Raw genomic sequence first — 24345 nt, forward strand, 5'->3', positions numbered from 1 at the left:
TTGGCCTAATGCTACTCCTATTGAAGTAAGTTTTTTTTTTTTACTATTGACATCACTGGAAACAGATCTAGTCAAATGTTGAACTCTTGAGAAATTCCCACCCTGCCCAGATAAGTGCTCTTAATGAAGACTATTTCATTGCTAGAATGTTGTTCCATGATAAATTTGAGCATGATAAAAATGACCAATAGATACCAAAATACTGTAATACTTGTGATACTGTATCCACACACAATAAGTGGTGGTCTAGCGCTGCAGCAAAATGGAAAATACAAATGAAACTCTTTAATTAGCTTTTATTACTTTTCTAGAAATGAAAATGTTATAGGAATTTAAGCTATGTTGGAGCACTTAATATTTTGTCATTGCGTGGGAGTTTCTTCAGCTTGTACTGGCTTGACTTAATGTGCATTAAAGTGGTTGTACACATAATTATCTTTGACCATTATACGTATACTGTAGATTGCTTGCTTGGTGACTAAGCAATTGCATACTTGCTGCCTTCCACAAGAGTTCTCAGTATACTCTTTATCTTTCTTTACCTGCAGAATGGATTATATTGGATTAGAATTAGAGAGGTGATACAATGATTACAACTAGAACACTTGCTGAAAGATCAGGTGGTAATACTTTATATTTAAGCTAACATCCATAATTACAATGCACCAAATCCTGATGACCTTGTTAAAAGCCGAGAAAGGATTTCAGGATTTGGCCTTTTGTTAATAAGTAGTAATTAATGCATGAAAATTGCTGTATATGACACATTTTTAATTGCATGTATTCCAAACTTTTAAGTGCTTTCTAACAGGTTGTTCTGATACCTGGTAAGTAAAATTAAAAAAGTGGGTACATGTTTATTATATATGTTATAGCTAGATCAGTGTGGAAGGACACTGAAGCTAAATTCCTTCAGATTTTGTGGAAGGGGCTCAGAATTGAATCATGTCCATAATCCATTCCTATGGTTTCATTTTGAGTTGGCTCCAAAAACAGAAGAGGCCTGCTTTTCAGTTCCAGTTTAGAAATGGCCAAAGTCTCACACAAACAGTTATTTCTGAAAGATTTTGAATAGATGGATACAAACTTGGAAAGTATAAAAGGGTTGAAATCCCAGTCCTGTTGAAGTCAATGATCGTTATGTCACTAAATTAAATGGGGCCAGAATATCATCCAAGGCTACTTGCAAGCTTGAACTGTAAAAACATTCACAGCATTTTATTAGAAGTGCAAAGTATTATTGGTATTGGCATTAACATACATCTGATCCTTCAACTGGATCTTCTATAACAGAGCCTTATACTGTCATGGAATCCCACGGAAAACAACAGATCCCATGGGTTTTAGGATCGTACTATTATTGGTATTAGTAGTATTTTATTAGTCATATTAGTGGTATTTTTATTAGTCATATATTAACTTTATTCTCTGTTTTGCTAAAGTTTTAAATGAGTTGCAGACTTTCCATTTTCCTATTAGTAAATATGGAGATAAGCACCATTTTGGGGGTATACATAATAAATAAAGTCCCTGATGACAAAGCACATTGAAATGTGTTTAACATTGTCTTTTTGAAACAAATCTTACAAGCTTATTTCAATCAGAAGATTCAAGTCTCAAATACTACAGTATGCTTTTTAAAAATACACTTAAATACATTTTCTGTGCCACAATTTGCATAATAGGTTAGCATTTCTTATTGCATTAAACAGTACACTTTATCTAAGGGTTTAATGTTCCATGTTCCGATTGTTGCACACAAAATAAAATGTTGATTATCTGAAAAGAAGATTAAATGGCTTTGTCTATTTTGGGCACTGCTGTGGATGCCATGGTAACAGAATACGGTAAAGGAATCTATGACTATGCACAACTTAACCTTCTCCTATCTCTGCATTTTCCAGTTTTTTATTTATATAGTACATTTTTAAAAGAATACCACACTGAAAATTTCCTGTATGGATCAGTGATCCAATCTGGTAAGTAGCATCTTCTGGGGACTTCAAAGTAGTTGCCCCTCCAATGTAAGGGACCAGGGCTTTGTAACTCCTCTGCTACTGTTGCATTTATGGCCAGATTGTATAAATAATATATGTCCTTGTGTTAGGGGCAGTGCAGAGCTGCAGAAGGAATTATCCCTTCCAGATCCCCATATGCAGAGATAATGCTTAAATACCCCTTGTCTTTTGGTGTAACTTTTGCCCTTGAGGTTCATGGCGAGAGTAGTTCTTGTGTTTTCCCATGTGTAGGGTCTGGCTCTTTTGTTGGAGTGTTAGAGAAGATGACTTTTTTTATGCTCATCTACCTAGAACCCAGAAAGAGGTATCTCTTGGATTTAGAGGGCCAGACCCTCAACTATTGTAAATCTGTAACTCAACTGGAATCCAGGGAGTTTTACAAATTTCCTCCACCTGCAGATCTTGTCCCAAAGATCTCTAAACATTATATTCACGAAAAACCCCAGGGTATATGAGAATCTCCATTTTTCCATTCCCACAAGATATATGACTTTATCATTGGGAGGGAAAACAGTTGCCTGTGAAGGGACATAATCAGGGCCTGATTGAGGTTCTCAGTGGTAAATCCAAATATCTGGTTGTTTTCTTTATCAAAACTAATATTCCAAAACTTCTGAGATTTCCTCTTAGGAAGCAGTTTGTAAACCTGAGTCTGAAAAGGTTGCACTAATTGTTAACACAACATATTGGTTACAGCTGTAAAAATTGTATGATCTTTTTGTTCTACCTAGACACAGCTGGCTTATTTTTTGACTACAGCTGATCAAAATAGGTCAAGATTTTTTATGAAAAACTTCACACATTTCTAACTCATTTTTATTCCACGTGTTTTGAAAAGGAGTGATTTTTTTCATTTATTTGAATTTTTTGGTTTTTTTATTGAAAATGTAAACTGTGGAAAAATTGAGGGTTTGAGTATTTTCCTCTTCTTTCTTCCCTTTTCTCTCCCTTTTTTCTGTATTTGTCTTTCCCCCTTTCCTTTTTTTCCCCCCAGTGGCAAACAAAGGCAGGAGAAAGAGAAAAAATATTGAAAACTTTGAAAACATGGATGATTTAAAGGTAACTTTTAAAATAGTGTGTGGGTGGGAGGGGGCAATTTTCAGAACACTTTTTTATTACTAGCACCAATACTGATTTGGAGAACCTTAACATAGGTCTTGGGGATAATCAAAAATTCTGGCCCCCACTGAAATTAATCACAAAACTCCCATTGACTACAATGGGGGTGGGATTTAACTTAAGGTTGATATTTAGGGCCTAATTCTCTTTTCATGTGCACTATTGCAAACCCATTGACTTCAAGATTTCCAGCTAGTGTAGTGGAATTTGCTCCTTAAACTTATTGTAGATGTAACCTATAGAAGTAAAACAAATTTTGAACTCCTAGTCTAAGCCTATCTACGTAAGGCTAGCATATTAATTCATTGTGTTGCAATAAACCTAGCCCACCAATTATTTTCTTTTAAAAAAAGCCAAAGAATTATTTAGTTCCATAGCTATAGATTTTTAACATCTTAGAAATTTATTTTTCCTATGCCCTTCCTAAAAGACCCTGACCCCAAACTGCATATACTAAGCAATATAGTAACATTTGAATGTAAATGCATCCGGATTTTTATTACTTTAGGCAGATTATAATGGAGAATGTGTTCTTTGTATTCTGTGTCTAGCAGTGGCGAAGAGCAGTACATATAATACTGACCTGGGGAAGAATGTGAGCATCATGATTAGTGCTAAAATGAAAATCCCAAGTGGTTTTAATGTTGGTAATAGTATGAAAAACTTTCCAATAGATGCTGGTGCTTGGAATAAATGACTTTATAAACAAATGTACAAATCATCTCTGGAAAAGGGTTGCTGGGACACTTCTTGGAAATAATTTCTGTGGAGCTTTTTTTTTTTAATAACTTAAATATTCCTAAGAACATTTTTTGTGTATGGGGGAATCTTGGAAATTTGTGGGAAAGTAGGTCAGGTACCACCACCCGTATAACGAGAAACTAGTAGGTTCCTCGGTTGCAGGAGAAAGGTATGATGTTATTGATACTTACTTTTAGAACCCAGACTGAGACTAAGGTTATGATTAGTTCCAAATGAATCAAATAATTACCATAATAGGAGAAAGTAATGATGGCACGTAAAACGGTGTGCAGCTATTTCCTATGAAACAAAAACAAAGACTAAAAATAAGTTTATCCTATATTAAATTTCTGACTGTATCTTTCATTACACTCCATTGTTTAGATGTTGGTGGTGCAACACGTAGGCATGTTGAGTAGTATTTTCCTCAGTGTGCAGTTTATGCTAACGCTATCCTGTCCATTTAGTTAACTTTCCTTTTCGTGCTTTTGCAATTCTCTTTCCAAGTTTAACCTGCACTTCCCTTTTTTTAAATTCCATGCACTTTTTGTTTTATTTAGTTACTTGTTCCCTCTTTTTAAATCCTGTTTTTAATTCTCTCATCCTCTGTCTGTTTATATATGGTTTCTTTTATTTCATTCCCTTACTTCTAGCTTTCATTTTTTCATTTAATTTTGTTTTTGTCTCCTATTCCCTACCTTCCCCTGCTTCACTGAGAGAAAAGCGGATACGGGATAACCACTTATTTTTTACTGGAGAAGCAGACACAGATCACTGTTCAGGTATGTGTATGACATAGCATGTTGGGTAGTGTGCTCAGTGATTGACAATAAAAAGCCATCATTTATTAGATTCAGAAAATACTTCAGTTTTACTAAGATATGTTCTTGTATTGTAGTTTCACTAGACTTTGTTGTTCATTTATATTTGTTCTTGTATAAGAATTTCTGGAAGCAAAATTCAAGTCCTATTCAGTGCTAATGTTTTTCCTCTCCTACTTCCATTCAAATTATTGGTGCTGTCAACTTGAATGTCCTCATGTATGGAATTGGCACCTCCTGAAGGAGGTATTCTTAGAGACCACCTGATGTAGGATATCAAATTAATATCAGTATCAATAGTAATATTTTAATTATTATTGAATAGTGCCCAAATATAAGCTAGCCTCCACTCAGAAGAGAGCAAAGACACAGTCCTTGCCCAACAAAGCTTAAACTCAAAATATTAGATATGGTCACTTCTCTGTATAGAGGCTATTAGCAGCCATAAACTATCATCAGCAGTGAGGCAAAAAGGGGACATCTTGTTCAACAACTTATTATTGCTGAAAAATAACCATAAACTTATGTTTTCATTATCTCTTAGCAATACCTCCTGTCAAGCTATGTCACTTGCGTTTGTCCCAATGTTACCTACATTCCTACACATTTGGTGTTCCTTTACTTATTATTTAAAATTATTTAGATCAGAAATAAAGAACCATGCCAGTGTAATAGAGTTATTTGCGTTAGAGGAATGATTCCCATGATTGAGTTTCCTGGATGACTAATTTTTTTGTTTCCTTGACTCTGGATTTTTGTCACATTGGGTTTTACATTGGAAGGTAGACACTGGGACATGATGGGGTGTATAGACCCCACATGGCAGAAAAGAGTTAGTGAAGAAAGCAATCACTCTCCAAATTGGAGCTAAATGGCAGGTTAACGACTACTGGGATAAAAAGCTACAACCCAGACAGAGCAGGGCAGCTGCTGGAGGGGCTGAGAGTCACTGTGGAAAAACTCCCCACCATCAGATGGAGGAAAGCCACCCAAACAGACCAACGCTCTAGGAGAAGGATCATGAGAAGAAGATGCCTGCAAAGGCCATAAGTGGGAAACAGTCTGGGGAAGTAGCAGGTGACCGAAGCAAACAGTCCTTGACTGCCTAACCGAGCATCCCTGGGCAGGGATTTAGAGGAGAGGGTGGGCTTGGATCCCTCTACAATCCTCCACAAGGAAAGGGGTGGAGTTGGGGCAGGGTCTGGGGCGGAGTGGGGGTCCAGAACCTTTGGGGAAATCACAAAATCGGTACCTCTGGTCAGTATCTGAAGATACGATAGAGTGCTCACCATTAAAAGTCAGCATTTGCCAAAGTTACCACACAGAAGTTTTACTTCTATTTTTGGAATGGGAAATTCAGTGGGAACTGTGAGACAAACAGCAGACCCTCGCCCAGTATCCGAGGATCCCTGGGCAGGGATTTAGAGGAGAGGGTGGGATTGGATCCCCCTACAATCCTCCACAAGGAAGGGTGGCAGAAACTGCTGAGACTTCAGACTTGTGGCAGTCCCCACACAACTTTTTGGACTTTATTTTTGTCCCTCATTCAACCTTCCTTGTTCCTTTCACACAAAGAAGAGAGAGGGAGATATCAGGGGCTAGTGACTGAAGGTCCATCACAGATCACTTAGGCCCCTGGGGACTAAGACTCCTACTACTCCAAGAGGGGACGGACTCAACTGACCCTGCCAGAGGGTTGAAGTTGTAACAGTGGCTGAACACTGCAGGCTCTATTTCTAAACTGATACAAAGGGGAGCTGAGGCAAGGCTGCTGTCACTAACTCTGACCACAAGGGGGGGTATTAAAAGGTGAGAAGCCCAACAGCAGGAAGAATGAGCTGTTTCATAGCTGGGCAAAAATGAAGACACCCCCCCCCCCCCCAAATCTCAAAATTGTAGTGATTCTAAGTCAGTTTTTGCAAGCAGTGAGCTTTACATTTAGAGGTGAATTCTCATAAAACTCATTTCCATATTTTATACATTTTATACTCCTAATTCTTCTGCATCTTGCCCAAAAATGTCAGGGTTTTGAGTTATTCTCCATTAAGCACTGTTAGTTATTTATTGTATATATCTTAGAATAGCTTTTTCCCCCATTAGTTAAGGTAGCCAGGAAAGTTGCATCCCTTGGCCTGGATGAATATTTTCCTAAACCAGTCCTTTACTGTTCAAGTGGTGGGGCTGGGGAAAGGAAATCAGATATTGAAAAAGGTGATCAGAATCTCTTTGCAGGGCTTTCTTTGTTCCTGTATGTTTGTGTTGTGTGCCCATCTGTCCTTTTTAACTGACAGCCAAGAAATTTGTTTAAAGTATCAGAGATGTGACATGTTATGTCAAGCAGTGCCAGGACACTATATATGCATGATATATGAACTGGTGATATATATTGTTTCACTGACTCAATCCAAGTAATGTTCCAGTGTGATATGTCATCCAGCACATTTCACAAAAAGAAATGTTAACGTTACAGTTTAGATAAAATAGCTTGGGAAGAATGTAGAAAAACCTTATGCCCAATTACGTGTTCGTTGGTCACTTCCATAGGAATTATTTGGCATATTCATCAAAAACAATTAATAGTTTTATTTGTAATAATACATAGGGATAAGGAGTTACTCAAAGTCTTGCCAGATTTTTAATTCAGAGTTTTTAATGAAGGTGCCAACCACTCTCTGTCATTTATTTAGGGGAATTACCAGCTCAAGCAAACAAAGGATGTACAATATATAGAGCATGTGACAAAAATAATAATAATGGGGAACTGACTTGTTTGTCCATAGTGGAGAATGGGGATGTCCTCAAAGCAGACTGCTTTTTAAAAAAAAAAAACACTGCCCCTCCTTTCCCCACCAAAAAAAGCCCTTCAGTGTTTGTGGTACAATTAGCTGTGGGTACAAATACTAGCATTAGGTATTTAATTATTGATTGCACTCTCAAATTAAGTAGTTAGATGTCAAACTACTAGTATTTTCACCTTTAATAGTAGATGCAAAATTGCAGGTCAAATTGAGGTCCCTTAAAAACAAATAAACAAAAACCTAGGCATTAATGTGTAGGCTACAATAATTGTGCTTAGCTATTGAGCATTATGGGAGATCAGTGTTAATACAAAAAGGAATAAGACTTATACATTTATCATTATAATACAAACATTACATGCCTCACAAGATTTCTGACCACTTGTAAACCAATTACAAGCACAGTTCTTGAGATTTTAGGATGCAGAAAATGAAGCTGGGATGATGTGAGCCTTATTTCGTGGGATACAGAATGAGATTTACAAACACCCCCCCACCCCCAAAACAAACCAGTGAAACAAGACATACTACCTCCAGAGCAGAGCAAAATTTTCCATAAAGTCCACTAAATATCTCATTTTTGCCAGTCTAATTACTAGGAGGCATCCAGATATAGGTAATCAATCAACCTCCACAGAAGAGCGTTCCCAATCCAACTGAAACTAAAAGTGAGAAGGAAGAAGAATCAGAGAGACATGAATCAAGGCTCAGAAAGGGGAAAAGGAAGAGAGTTTCCAAGTCACAACCCTACTATCCTGTTCAATGAGGGCCCTACAATAAAATATGACCATTTCTTTATGGTGTTAAAATGGCTTGAAGCTTCCCACCACACTGGAAAAGCAAGATACTGTTTCCTCTGAGAGGGTGTTTGTTGTTGTTATTATTTATTTTCCCCATTAACTACTGGATATAAAGTCAATTGAATTTAACAGAAAGACATCTGTTGGTTTCAAGGGGCTTGGAATCAGGCCCCAAGGGAGCAACTGCTATTGGACTTTCATTCTGACATTGGAGGACAATCCAGCTACTTCCAGTGTTCCAGTACAAAATTTGGTACAGGTAAGAGCTGTGTATATATCATGGAGATATCCTCATCAAGGGTGAGGAGGCAGAATTTCTCAGAAGGGATAATACTTCTGAGATGTAGGAGCAGATGCTTGTCCCCATATGGACAATCATGTGATTGGATCAAAGAAGGCATGTAAATGGCTGTATCTCCAACAGGTTACAATATACTGACATCTAATACAATCTCTTCATAATTTTATTTTGGATTAGATTTGGTTTAGAAATGGATCTGATACAATGCATCTTTATCTTCACGCAAGTGGTGCTCTGGGAGATTTCAAGTTGTTCATTACAATTTTTTGTGGATTGAAAAAAGAGGATGAACAACAGATGACATTTAGTCATTGTAACATTGGTCAACAAAGTATGGAAGTCTATCTGCTTTTTCTTCTACTCCTTGGGAATAGTTTGACTTTCTTAAACAATATGGCCAAATCAAATGTTCCTATCCATCCTCATTGTCCCTGGTACTTACGAGTGTGCACTGTGCATGAAAAAAGGAAGGGGAAGTGGAACTCCCTTTCCTTTGCTAAATGAAAAGGTAACATTGCCACTTTGTTCCCTCTTACTGGGGCTGGCTGGAAAGCCACTCCACTCTGCAGGCAGTCCCAGAAAATGGGTGGGCTGGGAGCAGATACTGCAGTGATGTGGCACCTACTCTTCAGGCGGCATCTCTCTCTCTCATTGGTCCCTGATGAATCTGAGCCACCATGGAGAATCAACCAGGAGGCAGACCAGGGCAGTGGTACAGTATAGAAGGTGGGAAGAGAGTCTGCTCTGAGTGCCTCCCAGCTCTATCACTCCCACAATGCAGCCCATCTCCCAGTGACCTCAGCAGTCCCTATGCGCCCACACAAACAACTTCAGCATTCCCTGAGTTGCTCAGCACCTTCCTGCCTCAAATACCCATTTACCTCACCATCCCGGGCACATGCCATAAACACTCCATCTACCTTCCCTGGAGTTAAGGTACCCTAGGTGTGTGTGGAGATGTAGGGGAATCCCAGGATGAAGTAGTAGAAGCAGGTCCATGGTGGGGGGGACGGGGAAACACAGGTGAACCACCAAAAGGAGTCTTAGTCCAAGTAGCAACCATGGGTGAGTGCAATCATAGAATCATAGAATATCAGGGTTGGAAGGGACCTCAGGAGGTCATCTAGTCCAACCCCCTGCTCAAAGCAGGACCAATCCCCAATTAAATCATCCCAGCCAGGGCTTTGTTAAGCCTGACCTTAAAAACTTCTAAGGAAGGAGATTCTACCACCTCCCTAGGTAACGCATTCCAGTGCTTCACCACCCTCCTAGTGAAAAAGTTTTTCCTAATATCCAACCTAAACCTCCCCCACTGCAACTTGAGACCATTACTCCTTGTCCTGTCCTCTTCTACCACTGAGAATAGTCTAGAACCATCCTCTCTGGAACCACCTCTCAGGTAGTTGAAAGCAGCTATCAAATCCCCCCTTATTCTTCTCTTCTGCAGACCAAGAAGTATCACCAAGAAGTATGTCACTGAAAGGGAAGTCTGTACTAGAAAGATACACTAATTGTTTGTTTCCTAATACATATTGTTTTTTTAACAAAAATGTAAAAGTGATTTATGGACTGTTTCAAAATCTTGGTTCATTTGTTTGCTTGCATTAAATCTCAAATTGTAGTTTACTAAGCAATGATGTGGCATTCTTTCTTTGAAGGTGTGTGAGAGCTACTTATGAACCTTAACTCCAGGGCCTAATACAATGACCCTGAGCTTGACTCTGTGAGATGCTTTCTGAAAAATCCTGGAGAGATAGAACTCTGGCCTGTACTTCAGGAATGGAAGGAAAAGGAGTATGCCTAATTTACTCTGCTATCCCGGTTACATAAGCACCTAGAGAAAATAAACAGTAAGTAATAAAGAGCATAGGTCTGAAAAATCAAATCATGCCAGACAAATGTGATCACTCTCTTAAAGCTAATTATAAAATTATTGGAGGAAGAGAATATGTTTTGCAGTAGATATGGACATCTTAGAAATGCCTGAGAAATTATTACTTGGAAAATTTATTCAGGTTCCTTTAGATATAAGCACTGTCACATAGACTGAAACCTGATCACAGATAAAAGATGATAATGACTTATGATTTATTGAGCTTGGGAGAGGTGTCTTGTGGGGTGGCATTGGGCCAAACAGCAATCTTATTTCACCTCTTTATTAATGATCTGAGGGTAAAAATAAATAAAAATCCCAGTTCAGTAAAGTGAGAGAGACTACTACCATGCTTAAAGTTAGGCATTGGCTTATATCTTGTTGAAACAGGACCTTAATTCTGAAATGCTAACTAAATTAGGAAGTGAAATCACAGTCAAATAATAAAACAGGAAGTGGATTAGTTAGAAGTGTGGGCAGAGCATTAAAAAGATATATAAATTAGTAAGACTCTGCAAATTGTTATCCACGTGTGGAGTTCCCCTGGCTTCAATAGGAATCACTTTGTGAGTAACTGTTTAGGGAAGAATGACCAGAAATCCTGATATTCAGTAGAGGGAGAAATTTGAAACTAACTATTCAAACACTTAAATAAAGTGAAAATCAGTAATAATGAAAAAGACTTAAGAGATATAGAGGACAGCAAATTATATATGAGTTTGCCATGTGATATGATGGGGAGGGAGGAAATGCAATTTTGGGCTCTATACACATGTACCATTGGAATAAAATTCCCCTGCTATATGGAATTGGTGAAACTAACTAGAAATGCACCTATAACTCTGTATCTCTCTACCACAAGGAGGTGGATAAATTGCATGAAATCAGGGAAAAGCAACCACATTGACTAACACTGCAGGGATAGAGCATGAAGGAAAGATTAAGAGATTAATATATTAGCTTGGCTGAACTATGGTTGATGATAAAGAGAATGACTTTTGATGGTTGATGATAAAGAGAAAGCTTCACACATACATTACTCAACTACTATGAATAACATTCAAAGTGAAATACAAGGAAATTAAAAGGTTTTGATTTACTTATAGGTACAAACATAAAGCTCTAATGATTTTGTTGTGTACAAAAATACCTTAGACTTGTTTTATACTGTTTACAGGAAGATGCATGATTGATAAACCCTGAAGTTCGTTCTTGAATGTTACTCTGTTCTTTCTCAGGCAAACACCATTGGCTTTAAAACTGAGAAGTGATCATAGGACTTGACCTGCTATAAATTTATGCATACTTTTCATGTAAATTAATTATAGTATATGAAATAATTATCTATAATGATACATTTGTAAAAATGAATACAGAAATCACAAAAATGTACTTTTTTCCAGCAAGGTACCGGTAATTGTTTGTGGAATCATCCTAATTTTCATAGTCGTTACCTAGTTGGGGTGTTAGTTTCAACTCATTAAAATTCCCAATAGCAAAGTAAATGGAAGCTGCTGTGAATTTGTGTCTGTGACAAATAGTTGCTTTTGCATCCCAGAGGGATGGGTTGCACTTGAGTGGTTAGACATTGGTTCTCTTGTGTTTTTGTAACAATGCTGTAACTTTTGGATGAAATTATTGCTTAGATGTAAACTTCATTTAATTGTTCACATTATCCACAACAATGGACATCTTAATTGAGGCAGCAAAAATCACTTCTCTTATCCAGCTGTCAGGAAAGGAGTCTGTCATACCCACATGCCGTTAATTCAGTCAGCACAAAAGAACTTTAACGTAAATCACTGAACTATAAGCATGTCATGTACGCAGGCGTTTTTCTATGCCTTAATAGTATGGCATTGCAAGTTCTGTCTGTTTGTTCATTTCATTTTTGGGGGGCCAGATTCTGCAAATTTCTTTTTAAAAAGATCCAATTCTTCAACACTTTTGTTTTGTAGTACTTAAGGATGTAGGACTGGAAGGCACTTCCTAGGACACTGAGCCTGGGTCCTATCACCAGTAGTATAGCCAAGGACTTAAGTCTGCTAATTCCCAATCAAGTGCCCCAGCCACTAGATCTATCTGCTTCTCAATGAGCTCAATGGGACTACTTTATATGAGTAAGTATTATTCAGTGTAAAAGCTGTAGTTGTGGGCTCTTTTTAAACAAGAAATCTGACCAATCTGATCTTAAAATAGCAGCAATATTAAACAGAACCTAGTGTTGTTCAGTGGAATTCATCCCTATTCAACAGGTGGTGTTTTAAAGTCTCCAGGACTGTCCAGTACATTTTAAATATAGACTATGCTTACTTTTAGGTATCTGAAAAGTACATTGCACATTTTTATATGTGACTATATATGTAGCTGTACTTTAGACCCGAACCAATGCTTGGGATCTAAGAAATCCCCAAAGTTTGGTCCCAGATGCAAACTCTGCTGGTTGGGGCCCATCTCTAATGTTGTAATTAGAGTTGGCAAATACGTTTTAACAAACAAACAATCAAACAAAAAATCCTGTAGATATTTGCATGATTTTTAAAAATTATTTCTCTTGTCATGATCATTCCAATTTGGTATCATTTTTCTAATGTAATTGACTTCTACAAGCGCACATGTTTGCATAAAAAAACATTTCAAAGACACTTGGGGTATTCACTGATATCAAATTCTGTATAGGCAGGCTCTAGTATTTTGTGATGGATAGCTTATGCGTTCATCTAGTCAGGGAACAGAATCAATACCCTGTGGCTTATATGGCTTGACACTGTTAAACAACACAGATGAAATAGCAAATTCTCACTCAGAACTCTTTGTGAATAATCCTTATTTTAATGCTTTTCCGTGTGAAAATAAATACAAACACTCTCAAACTTAATAGGGATGGTTTTAAAAAAAATTAATTTCAAATCTGGATCTGAATTTTGCAGCTATAGCCAGCTCTACTTCCGTTTTATTTTATTTCGCATTACACTATAATCAAAAGGAGAGCATTCTAAAAACTTGATTCCCTATCTGACTTGTTTATGTAGTAAAGATTTCATTCAGTCCTGACATCTGTTTAGCGTATTAACCTTTTGAGAATAAGTTATTAGAGTAGCTCTGACATATAATGTGTCATTTATGGAGTAATGGGAAAATACCACATGCTACTTTGCCATAACAATATGGTAACTTGAAAGCATTTGACATTCTTGCTACTGTGTAGTATCCTGTTCATGCAGTTAATGACAACTCATCCCCACTGTGCTTAATTTTCTGGAATTTTGTAAACGCTGCAAAGCTCATTAGAATTTTAATGTTTTATGCAGACTGAAACTTTTCATAGTGCTTAGTGGCTGCCAGCAGAAATGAATACTAGTGGTTGCCTGGGAACAATCCTAGGAATAAGAGAAATTCTTTGTATTTTGTTTTCCTCATTTCCATTGGTGACAACTTTTCTTCAAATATTTTCCCACCCTTTTTAAATGCAGGGTACTGACTCAAATCCTGGTCTGAAAGGTTGGAAGAATCTCCCAAATATCACATTGACTTCCAAATGTTGTACATCAGCATACTGATCAGAGTGCTGCAGATCTTGTCAAGCTTCAGCCAATGTCACCTATCTCTTGTGCAAATGATCTTTGCATTTCACCCATTTACTGAGTGTATTCCCTGTAATGATTTGAAATGGGTAAATAAAAAAGTGAGTAATAAAATTTCAAATCATTAGTGCATTTACAGTGTTTACTGGTCATTGTTTTATAATAGGACATAATGAAACAAAATCAGATCCCTTATACTTAAATAATCTGTAAAAGATCCATCAGATTTCTGACTGAAACATTAAGTCCAGACTCTTGACAGTGCAGTAAAAATATCTAGGAATTTTAACCCAAAAGAATGATACAGGACGTTAGTCAACCATTTCAGACTTGAACTGTGAGCTTCTTCTCCATGGTAAGCCTCTGCTCCAAAGCCCAGTGAACTCAATGGAAAGACACTATTGACTTTAATGGACTTTGCATTAGGGTTTACATGTAAATGTTACAAGTCATATGAACCAAAGGTTGGCCTCAGCTGGAGAAGAGAATCCTTTGTATTGTTGTACTAATCTAAGTTCCAATCCTGCATGGTTCTGAGTATTTGAGGGCCCTCTGTTCCTGTTTACTTCAGTGGGAATAAAAGGCATGCAACACCTGGCAAGATGAGATCTATGTGGAAAATCCTCAGCTGGTATAAATTGACATAGTTCCACTGAAGCTCCAATGTACGAACTAAGAATCTGCCCCATAGCATCAAACTGTAAAATAAAGACACCGTTATGGTAACATACAACTTTCTTTTGGCTAATTCATTATTACATTGGCATACAGAATTCAGTCTCTAATGTTTCAGGAAGATTAAGAGCCTAATATATTTATCACAAATTAATGCCAACAAATATCTACAGAGAGTGATCTATAAAGAGGTACAAGTATAATTTATATTTCCTACTGTATTAAATTTCACCCTCTGATTTGTTGTTACAAAGACAAGCTCAAATACACCTTGTGGTTATTAATTATATACTAATCCTCTCCACCTTCTATTCACTTATTTGCTTCCCAGTTACAAAATACTTTAATCAATATTTTGAAGTCATTTGGCAGGGATAGCCCTTCCCCCACTTTCCTGTAGAAAAATTCATGGACAGCTGCTTCAGAATGGTAGGGAAACTTGGCGAAGTTTCTATTTTGGAATTCTCCATAAATTATAACCTCAAAGGGGAAAGAGGGGGTTCCCCCTACTAAATGTACTAGGTTTTACCTTAAATCCCATAGAATCCCAAGACTCACATGGATCTTAGAGAATGTAGTGGTATCATGGGCTTACATGTAAAGAGGCCTTGTTTCTTTGTGCTTTTTCTCACCCTGCTTTTCAACCCACAGGCTCCATAGCACTCCTATTTCTGAATCTTCTTCAGGAAAGATTCTTCAGCAGTGGGGATCTCTGGGCAAAAGTTTCTGCAATTAACTTCCACTGATTTAAAAGTTTTAACCAGGGGTATTCATGCAGCCTTTCATAGTCAGCCTCCTATTCTGCCTGATCCAAACACAAGGTAATTGGATTCATGGAATTCCCAACAGAGGGTCCAGGACTGGGACAAGGACTTGGACGATAAGGTGGATAGAAAGCTGGCTAGATCGTCGGGCTCAACGGGTAGTGATCAATGGCTCCGTGTCTAGTTGGCAGTCGGTATCAAGCAGAGTGCCCCAAGGATCAGTCCTGGGGCTGGTTTGGTTCAATATCTTCATTAATGATCTGGAGGATCGCGTGGACTGCACCTCAGCAAGTTTGCAGATGACACTAAACTGGGAGGAGTGGTAGATACGCTGGAGGGTTGGCATAGGATACAGAGGGAACTAGACAAATTCGAGGATTGGGCCAAAAGAAATCTGATGAGTTTCAACAAAGACAAGTGCAGAGTCCTGCACTTAGGATGGAAGAATCCCATGCACTGCTACAGACTAGGGACCGAATGGCTCGGCAGCAGTTCTGCAGCAAAGGACCTAGGGGTTACAGTGGACGAGAAGCTGGATATGAGTCAACAGTGTGCCCTTGTTGCCAAGAAGGCTAGCAGCATTTTGGGCTGTATAAATAGGGGTATTACCAGCAGATGGAGGGACGTGATCGTTCCCCTCTATTCGGCATTTGGTGAGGCCTCATCTGGAGTACTGTGTCCAGTTTTGGGCCCCACACTACAAGAAGGATGTGGAAAAATTGGAAAGCGTCCAGCAGAGGGCAACAAAAATGATTAGGGTCTGGAACACATGACTTATGAGGAGAGGCTGAGGGAAGTGGGATTGTTTAGTCTGCGGAAGAGAAGAATGAGGGGGGATTTGATAGCTGCTTTCAACTACCTGAAAGGGGGTTCCAAAGATGATGGATCTAGATTGTTCTCAGTGGTAGCAGATGACAGAATAAGGAGTAATGGTCTCAAGTTGCAGTGGGAGAGGTTTAGGTTGGATATTAGGAAAAACTTTTTCACTAGGAGGGTGATGAAGCACTGGAATGCATTACCTAGGGAGGTGGTGGGATCTCCTTCCTTAGAGGTTTTTTAGGTCAGGCTTGACAAAGCCCTGGCTGGGATGATTTAGTTGGGGATTGGCCCTGCTTTGAACTGGGGCTTGGACTAGATGACCTCCTGAGGTCCCTTCCAACCCTGATGTTCTATGATTCTATGACAACAGTGTCACAAAAGTGGCATAACTCCCAACAATGCAGTCAAGGACAGGTCCTCATTCCACATTCTGGTGAGGTCTGATTGTCTTCACTAGAAGTTTACCTGAGTAAGGATTGAAGAAAAACTCAGTAAGGACTTCTGAATTTGGGTTTTTGTGATGCTGGAGCTAGTTTCTTCAGGCTTTCAGATCCTTGCCTTCCTCCAAGATGATGTCAGCTGAACATATTGGTTTCTGAAAACAAGTTCATTGTAATACATGATACAAAATGTGCATATTTCCAGCTAGTCTTAGCAGTTAAATACAAATGGATAATGATGGTCAGACTAAGAGATATAGTGAGACAAGTCAGAGTTATCATAGATAATCCAAGTTGCAGTGGGGAGGTTTAGGTTGGATATTAGGAAAACCTTTTTCACTAGGAGGGTGGTGAAACACTGGAATGCGTTACCTAGGGAGGTGGTAGAATCTCCTTCCTTAGAAGTTTTTAAGGTCAGGCTTGACAAAGCCCTGGCTGGGATGATTTAATTGGGGATTGGTCCTGCTTTGAGCAGGGGGTTGGACTAGATGACCTCCTGAGGTCCCTTTCAACCCTGATATTCTATGATTCTATGATCCAGGCTAACTATTAATCTTTACCTCCTGCCTTGGTATTGCAGGCTATAATAACCCACAGAGTACCTCATCACCAGGAGTATGGTGAGGGATTTTGGGTTGTATAATTAAGACAAGGCAATTGTTGACAATGGACTTCTTAAGGCTATTGTAAATCCTCTGCCCAAAGCTTGTGGGGATCAATGGTGGAATTGTGTCTAAGATGCTAATAAGAATACAATTTTTGCTTCAGCCTGATTTCTTATTTGAGACACAATGTCCTCAGTGCTTGGAGTTTTGCAATACTACATAATTTTACATCTTGCATGCATAGCAGTGTTAAAGGACAACAGGTGTGAGTGTCAGATCGTTAGTTCATAGTATCAACCTTAGCACTTAGGAGGCTATACATACTCAATGTCTGTGCATGTACATATATATGTCCCAGTTTACCATTCATTTGGCAAGCAGTCTGGAACATACAGCATTCTAAATGTTAGCTCTTGATGTTAGTTGTTTAATTCAGACCCTCGGTGATTTTTTGTGTGTGTGTGATTTCTTTCCCCCAAAACCATCATGGACAGCTGGAAAATGTATAGTATATTATATATACCAAAGACAAGAATTGTGGGTTTGGAGTCATTCCAACTTCTCTGCTAAATACATACAGTAATTTGGGCAACCTATTAAAGTATTATTTACCAGAGAGACTAAAATTTCTCCTCTCTGGAGTAAAAAGATCATTAGGTATAGTTTTGGAATGCATCTTATATGTTTGTGAAATCTGAATATCAGCTTCTTAGATAAATGATCATTTTAAAAGCAAACATATGTATCGCCTAGTAGCGTCAGCTGGTTAAGCTCATATGTGTGCTGCGTCTGTCAGTCATGTAGATGGATATAAGGAGTTAGATCTTCAAATATATCACAGGTAAGGAAGATTGGATGGCTGAGGCCTGATTTTTGGGATATGGAGCTTGTCACCTCTAAGTTACCTGTACAAATTAACTGATAAACATCACCTTAGAAACAGTAACTTCATCAAGTCCCTGGTTGTCCCCACCCTGCAGAGCTGTGGAGCACCACAGGTTTCCCATACCTTAGCCTTATATGTCTCATGCTGCTTATGGAGGTTAATATTGAACTGCAGGGTTCCCATTTTTCTCTTCATTCTGCACAAATTTTTGCTAAGCTGTGACTTTTCTTTTTAACTGTGCCATTGGTACTTAACTGAATATGAAGTTCAAATTTTAACATCAAGATGCCTTTTTTAACTAAAGAGGACCTGCAAAATGAGTGTGTATTTGTGGCGGTGGTGGGTACCCTTGCTTCTGATCTTTGCTGAGAGCAAGAGGTGCAGAAGCAGTGAACAGCAGAGAGGCTAACAGAGGGAGTTTGCCTGGGATCTGTCTGAGAGGAGGTATGCTAAGGGCTGAATTAGGGAGGCTGTGTTGGTGACAGGTTTCAGACAGCTTAGCAGCCATGTTAGTCTATATTCACAAAAAGAAAAGGAGGGCTTGTGGCACCTTAGAGACTAACAAATTTATTTGAGCATAAGCTTTCGTGAGCTACAGCTGAATGTCTGTTGTGGGGACAGTTTGACAGTTTGACCATGTGCTTGATTGGTTGTTTGTTTGAAAAGTGTGAATTGGGAGTGCTTTGTTCCAGATGAGCCTTGAGTGGGCCTGACTGTTATAAAAAGCCACTCAGCTGTGAACCAGCTGAGCAGCGAACAGCAGAGAGGCTAACAGAGGGAGTTTGCCTGGGGACAGCCCACTGAGGCTTACATCTTGCCGGCTTCTCTGAGTAGTTACTACAACTCCTGAGGAAGCTCGTAGAAGGAAGGTAATATGGATGGGGAGCGTTCAGCTGCTGTGACCTGCACTGGATGTGCCATGTTTGTCTTTCTTCCACAGGACAGAAGTGACCAGCCCTCTGTGAAGAAAGAAGTGGTTCGGGACTATTTAGAAAAGCTGGACGAGCACAAGTCCATGGGGCCGGATGCGTTGAATCCAAGAATGCTAAAGGAGTTGGCGAATGTGATTGCAGAGCCATTGGCCATTATCTTTGAAAACTCATGGCGATCGGGGGAGGTCCCGGACGACTGGAAAAAGGCTAATGTAGTGCCCATCTTTTTAAAAAAGGGAAGAAGGAGGATCCTGGGAACTACAGGCCAGTCAGCCTCACCTCAGTCCCTGGAAAAATCATGGAGCAGGTCCTCAAGGAATCAATTCTGAAGCACTTAGAGGAGAGGAAAGTGATCAGGAACAGTCAGCATGGCTTCACCAAGGGCAAGTCATGCCTGACTAATCTAATTGCCTTCTATGATGAGATAACTGGCTCTGTGGATGAGGGGAAAGCAGTGGACGTGTTGTTCCTTGACTTTAGCAAAGCTTTTGACATGGTCTCCCACAGTATTCTTGCCAGTAAGTTAAAGAAGTGGCTTTAAGGTCTTTAAAGGCATGACAAAGCCCTGGCTGGGATGATTTAGTTGGGGATTGGTCCTGCTTTGAGCAGGGGGTTGGACTAGATGACCTCCTGAGGTCCCTTCCAACCCTGATATTCTATGATTCTGTGGTATGCAAGTAAGAGCAGAAAATGTTAAGTGAACTTTCTGAACTCACCAAAATGTTTGATTCAGTTTCTTTGATCAGTAGCAGTACAACTGTCCTATTTAATCATTTCCTGCCTCTGGGCTTCCAACAGCTCTGTCTATTTTTGTACAGTGCCTAGCACAATGAAATGTTCTCAATAGCTCTTTTGTGCTACTATGACACAAATAAAATTTTTTCTGGGCCTTGAACAATGTACATATAGTTCTTATGCGCTGTGGCACACATTTCAGTCAGAGGCATATGAAGCACCAGAGTTCATGAGAAATGAATCAGAATGAATCCACAGCAGAAACTCATCTGGGCCCAGTAATGTAAGGAGAGTTGGAGATCTTGCAGGAAGGGAGGCCTGCTGGCAGGCTAGCTGAAGGGACAGAGAAGGTTAGTTATAGAGAAGAAATTTTTTAAAAAATGAATTTCTTCTGAAGTGAACGAATACTGAGCCTTCACAAATGACAATTAAACTCAGCAAAGAAACAAGGATTCTAGTTAAGTCCAAAGAGAGGAACGAGGCCAGAATAACTATTCATCCATGGTCATTGTAAGTTTTCAAAAAAAGTATGACAAACAGAACACATTTGATCTCTTGGGAAAATTTGACAAGCTGAACACACAGAAGCCAAAGAGTGTTTGTAATGGCAGAAATCACATCATTTATAACTTTCTTAAGCATTGAACACACACACCATCAACTCAAATAATAATCCCAAGAGAATAAATCTTTATATTGTTTCCTTTGACATAGAGCTGCAAGACTGTGCCAAGAATGTTATTCAAAAGACATGAAAATAATCTTCTGGGAGCTATAGAATGAACCATATTCAGAAGATAACTGCCTCAATCTCAAAATGGCAAAAATGTCAGGATAGAGCAATCCATTTTTCACCCTTAAAAATGACATGAAAGATATGATTGGAAATGCCATGCTTTGGGGGGAGGGTGAGCATTGTTCACATAATTATCCAACATACCTTGTTTTAAATATCTGTATTCCTGTGTGCTACTTTGGAAGACACACAAATTGAAAGCATGTGTTGAAAACGTGATGTTTTGACTATTTAGCCCAATGTGTCATCATATTTGTGATATTGACTTTCATTGTTACACATTTTTCTGAAACATTACTGAAAAAGCAACTACACAATGCAGAGTAGTCAAACTTATTCTAGTTCTCAAAATACTAAAAGCAGTCAGTAGACCATACAGTGATTTCCCCACTGAAGTCTTTGCAATTGTATTCTAAAAGTAATCACAGTACATAAGGTTAGAGAATGTCATGAATACTGTGGTGAAGTCATCAGACTAAAAGGCAAAAGTGTAATGCTTTTAATGACCATCACTCTATAATAGGCATGTATCTCCATAAATTACAAATCTGAAATCAAAGTATTTAGATAAAATCACACAATCTTCAGAAGTTATTCACTTTTTGGGGGTCTGAAAAATTTGAGAAAGCCTAAATCAAGAGTGCTCAAACTGATTCGGAGCCAGACAATGTATTTAGACTCATGTATTTAGTTACGCACATGCTTAAATAACTTGCTGAACCAGGGCCCAGATCAGCAACACACTTGGATCCTAAAAGCTATTTGAATAAATTAGATTGTATCAGTCCTCATTAATATGCAGCTCTCACCTATCCCAGCATACAAAATTCCATCTTGTTCTGACCCATTAAGCTTAAATATTTGAAGCAAGATTGAGGATAGCGTGCTAGGAACTGTATTCACTGCAAGCAGCGGCTCCATGTAAAAGATGAAGACAGCTGTCAAACTCATTGCAGAACTTCTTGGGCAGACTGAATGTAAACAGTGAAAAAGTATGTGTGTGTCTTCTTTTTCCAAAATGTTCTAATCTAAATTATGTTTTTGAGCAAAGGACTATGTATAGCCGGAATGATTGTAGCTGAATTCTAAAGTTCTTAAAGTAGTGATTTTTAAAAGGGAAATATTAAGGTTTATTATAGTTAGGTGAGATTGACTCAAGGTTAGAAAAAGAAAACCTTATACTGAAAGGTCACACTCACAGTGGTGAGGAGGCATGCATGAAAAAGACTTAACTACAATAAAAACCAATTTCATTTCTGATCTCCTTTAGACAAGAACACATTTACAAAAATAACTGTTTTTATTGTGCCAAGTGGAAATTATGCATCTAATAGGATGGGTGGATATGAAGGTCAGAATATGTATAGTGGTTGACACTACACATTTTTGCTTACCCATGGGTGAGTGAGGTGAAACACTCTTGTTCCTTTTCAATTTTGATTTCAGTTTTTAAAAGCTGTTCTTAGCTTTGTGGAAAGTGCATGAGGAGCAATTATTTCTTTCTTAGAGATGTGCACAACTTTAAATAGAGAATTCCATGCTGATGAGATCAATTCAAACCCCAACATAATTTAGAGTACCCACAGAGCTGCTCTTTAGTTCCTTTAGTTTCAATAGTTAATTCACAGTATGGCTGCTCTCACTTGAGCTAGGATAACTCAAGTTAACTATGCAGTGAAGACATAACCTGAGACTTACAAGTGATTTGCCAAAGGCCATATAATGAGCCAGTGACAGAGCTAGGCCTAGAATTTAGAAAGCTGCCAGCTACAAATCCAAGGTTCTATTCTATTTGGGTTCTGATGCCGCACTCATCACTGTGATATTGTACTACCTATCCAGTTTATCCACTGCGGGTAAGTTTGATCCTTATTCAGGGGGCTCATGTAAACCTTGTGTATCATTTAAGTCCCATGTATGCCCTCAAAGTTGGCCTTCTGCTCAGAGCTGCCTACTGCACACTTAGCAAATTTAAATAAAATCTTTTAGAACTTCTAATTGCTGCGGGATTTTTGTTCTGAGAACGTTATCAGGGTCTGCCAACCACTACTCAACACTTTCTCAAAGAGGGGAAGGGGATTCTTAGGGGCAAATGATGCAGAGAAACTGGCCCCTCTAAAGGAATAAAAAACACCTATCCAGGGATTAAGAACCAAGTCCTGAGAGGGACTCAGTGCCCTTCTCTCTTTGCAGTCGATTATATTTCAATTAATGAGGTTACAAGGATTTAAGGGCGCTCAACACCTTGCAATATCAGGCCCATGGTTTGGATTCAGCCACCAACCCATTCATTTGGTGTTATTATTATGTAACTAATTTAGACTTGATAACATGAGAGAAAAAGAGATGGGTTTGTTTTCAGAAAGCCATATTTTGCCCAAATTTACAACTCTTCAACCTTGTATGGAGTCGTGGAGATACACATATGAAAGTGAGGGCATTATTTGGCACAGAGTTAGTATTTTAAACAATTGAATTCCTTTTGGCAAGGTTGCAGTTCACAGTTGGAAAACTGTACCTTATGCCCTTTTAGCAGGGTACATATTTTGCCAGAATGTTAGGATCTTGCTAGCGCATTAATCACAGTTGGGCTTTTTGGGGGGCCTGGACTCCCTGCAAATCATTAAAATACCTGGCAAAACATGGACATGTCATCTGTTTATTGTTCTAATATAAATTTTGATAAGATTAGAAGAAGGATGAGCCAAATGAAATGTTTTCTCTTGCCAAAAATGTGGTTTTCAGGTACTTCTGACGGGAGTGCCTGGAATATGTATTTGAAAAGGAATGGTCTTTGTTAGCTTTCAAAAACAGTCATGCAATTCTGTTACAGGGTGGTGACAGGCTCCCAGTTAAAGTCAACATAGTCATTCCGTATATGAACAAATTGTTCAGATTCCTTTGTGCACAGCAGTATTTATCTAAAATGAGGATAATATGAGCCTGGGGTGAAATGTCAACAAGAAAATGGTCTTTCAGTTAAACTTTCTTCTTGGAGAATGACAAAAACTATTTCATGATTCTATGTTGGTTCTGGCAAGTTCAAACATTTAAACAAATTGGAATGTTTGAAACAGATATATTCCAATAAAGGTGCTCAGATTTAATAAGAATAAATAATTTGTTCAGTCCCTTATTGTGTTTCTTTGAAACCTTCATTAGCGCAGACCTGTCTGCTAAACATTACATCTAAAAGCTTTTCACTTCTGACAGATTAACACCCACATTCATTATATTGTGTTTCTGCAGAGTGCTGTGAGAACCTGCAGAAAACGGAGAGAGAGAAAATATTTAAATGTTTTCCAAAAACGTGCAAGCCATCTTTGCAAATATTTAATATACATTTTTCCTGAAGGTAAATTATGAATGTGTTGACTAAATGGAAGTCAGTGGATATTGTACATGACAATCTGATTATGGAGTTCAATCCGTTGTCAGTATCATAGTCACCGACTCTGTGGGTGCTCTGGGGTTACAGCACCATGCAAGAAAAATAGTGGGTGCTCAGCACCCACTGGCAGGCACTGCTGATCAGCTCCTCCCACTCCCCACAGTGACTCACACCTGCCGGCGAGCCCCACCAATCAGCTCCTCTCCCTCCCCCCCCCCCAGTACCTCCTGCCCACCCTTGATCAGCT

The 24345-nt window shown here is 38.7% G+C and overlaps 1 long non-coding RNA gene across 2 annotated transcripts; it reads left to right on the top strand.

Moving 5' to 3' along the window:
* The first annotated feature begins 548 nt into the window (after positions 1-548).
* On the top strand, positions 549-23794 carry LOC125635836 (uncharacterized). 2 transcript variants are annotated; one of them, XR_012668111.1, is made up of 8 exons: positions 549-620; positions 1905-1979; positions 3013-3077; positions 4603-4660; positions 8085-9324; positions 10257-10448; positions 12430-12591; positions 13945-14151. It is a non-coding gene; the product is annotated as an uncharacterized LOC125635836 (long non-coding RNA). The 2 variants fall into 2 exon arrangements; XR_007356392.2 differs by lacking the exons at positions 12430-12591; positions 13945-14151 and adding an exon at positions 19185-23794 and having other exon boundaries at positions 8452-9324.
* Positions 23795-24345: the final 551 nt, after the last annotated feature.

The sequence above is a fragment of the Caretta caretta genome, chromosome 4 (genome assembly GCF_965140235.1).
Source record: "Caretta caretta isolate rCarCar2 chromosome 4, rCarCar1.hap1, whole genome shotgun sequence".
Lineage (NCBI taxonomy): Eukaryota > Metazoa > Chordata > Testudines > Cheloniidae > Caretta > Caretta caretta.